This window comes from Ammospiza caudacuta, unplaced genomic scaffold (assembly GCF_027887145.1).
Source record: "Ammospiza caudacuta isolate bAmmCau1 unplaced genomic scaffold, bAmmCau1.pri scaffold_191, whole genome shotgun sequence".
NCBI classification, from domain to species: Eukaryota; Metazoa; Chordata; class Aves; order Passeriformes; family Passerellidae; genus Ammospiza; species Ammospiza caudacuta.
The window spans coordinates 24,167-26,666 of NW_026682970.1; positions in this window are offsets into that span (position 1 = coordinate 24,167).

Consider the following 2,500-nt stretch of genomic DNA (forward strand, 5'->3'; position numbering starts at 1 on the left):
AACTTCTTAGAGGGACAAGTGGCGTTCAGCCACCCGAGATTGAGCAATAACAGGTCTGTGATGCCCTTAGATGTCCGGGGCCGCACGCGCGCTACACTGACTGGCTCAGCTTGTGCCTACCCTCCGCCGGCAGGCGCGGGTAACCCGTTGAACCCCATTCGTGATGGGGATCGGGGATTGCAATTCTTCCCCGTGAACGAGGAATTCCCAGTAAGTGCGGGTCATAAGCTCGCGTTGATTAAGTCCCTGCCCTTTGTACACACCGCCCGTCGCTACTACCGATTGGATGGTTTAGTGAGGTCCTCGGATCGGCCCCGGCGGGGTCGGCCACGGCCCTGCCGGAGTGTCGAGAAGACGGTCGAACTTGACTATCTAGAGGAAGTAAAAGTCGTAACAAGGTTTCCGTAGGTGAACCTGCGGAAGGATCATTACCGGTGGGGCTCGGCGCCTGCCGCGTTGCCGGGCCGTCCGGCCGGCCGCGCGCGCGGCGTCGCTCGCACGCCCGCTCCGTTCGCACGCTCGGCTCCCCGGCCCGCCGGCCTCGGTCGGCACCGGGGGGCCACACGCCCTTCCCGTCGAGGCCGCGCGCCGCAGCCCCAGAGAGAGAGTGACGGAGGCGCGCGGCACCCTCCGGGCGGGGGGGCGGGGAGGGGATTTCGGGAGCGAGAGAGAGAGAGAGAGAGAGGAGGGGGCCGCTCGGCGCGGCTCGGCGCGCCGCGCGCGCCCGTCACCGTGCGCGCGGGCGGGGCTGACCCCGCGCTACACCGCGCGTCGCGGCCGGGCCTCGAAGCGCGGCGCGCTGGCCCGCCGTCGCGGCGGCTTTCCTCCTCCTCCTCCTCCTCCTCGTCCTCCTCCTCCTTCTTCCCCCCGCCTTGCGCCGGTCTGCCGCCGGTCCGTCCCCGCCGGGGAGCGGGGCCGCGGCCGGCCCCGAGCCTCTCGCCCACCGCGGCCGGCGCCGCCGAACGCCGGTCGCCGGGTGCCGCGTGCGGGCGCCCCGCTCAGCGGCGGCCCGAGTTCTCCCGAGGCCGGCTCTCCTCGGTGCGCGCGAGGAGCCGCCCGGGTGCCGGGAGGGAGGGGTGCTCGGCACGGCCCCTCCCGGAGGCGCGCCCGTCCCTCCCCTCGCTGCTTCGCCCGTCGAGCGACGGCCGGCCGTCCGGCCGTGGCACCCGTCGGCGGCCGATGTGGAAATGGCGAGGGAGCGGGTGGCGGGGGCGCCTTCGGGGCTCGGAGGAGGCGGCTCCTCCGGCCCTTCCCGCACCGGGGAGCGGGGCTTTTGCCGGGCCGGCAAGAGTTCCCGCTCTCGGGCCGAGCGGTGCCCCTCGCGCACCGGAGGGCCGAGCCCCCCTCCGGGCGTTCCGGGCCGCGCTTCGGGGCGCGCGCAGCGCGCGGGCGAGGCGCGCTCGGCGGTCGGGCCGCGTCCCCGCGCCGGCGGGGCGGCCCGAGCCGCGGCGGTCCTCTCGGGCGCAGCGCCGGGCTACTGAGGGAAACCCCGGGCCCCGAGAAGGACGCCGCGGTGGTGGCGGCAGACGTCGGGCGCGCCCCCGCCGGTGGACGCTCCCCCGAGGGCGGCAGCGGGGGAGGCACCCCGGCGGGGCCATGCAGGTCGTTTCCCTCGCCCCAGGGCCAGGTACCTAGCGCTCCGCGCCTCGGCGGTTCCCCCCCCCCCCCAGGTTTCCCCCTCGGCGTCGCCACACGCCGCTGCGGGGGCCGAAAGGGGGCCGGCGAGCCGGGCGGCGGTTTAAAGACTCGGGCGGCTCGGCGCGGCCCGCCGTGGCGGCGGCGGTGCCGGCGGCGGCGGCGGCGGCGGCGGCGGCGGGTGTTGCCGGGCGGCGGTGCGGCGCCACTGAGGGGTGGGGAGCAGCTACTCCCGCCGAGCCCCTGCGGTGGTGTCCGCGGCCGCCGGCCGCGCTCCCTCGGTCGTCGTCGTCGTCGTCGTCGTCGTGCCCGCCGCGCGCATGCGCGCGCGGGGGTAACCGCGCCGCGCCGGGGAGGGGCGCCCTGCCCCCCCCTCTCCGCGGCCCGGCCTCGGCGGAGAGGCCGCGGCTGCGCGGTCGGCCGCGGGGGCCGACCCGCTCGCCTCGTCGTAACGGGCGACGCCGGCAGAGAGCGCCCGCTCTCTGCCTTTCCTCGGCCGCGGGGTCGCGGCCGCCGGGGTCCGCCGCGCTCTCTCCTCGGCCCGCTGCCGCGGTCTCTCGCGCGCGCGGCGCCGCGTCCCGCGCGTCCGGCCCCTCTCCCCTCGACGGCCTTCCTCCTCGAACGCACCGGCGGCGCCGTCCGCCGGCCGTCGTCCCCCGCCCGGCTCGATCGCCCGCCCGCCCGGGGGGCGAGCGTCCGGCGGGCCCTCCGTCGGCGGAGGCCCGCGAGCGCGGGCGACCCCGTGCCGAGCGGCGGCGGCGCCGCTCGACGGGTGTCCCCCCCCCTGCGGGGACGGTCGGCCGGAGGGCGCCCGCCGTGGCCGGCGGCGGTCCCGGCCCGGGCCCCGCACGTCGCGTCCTCCGTC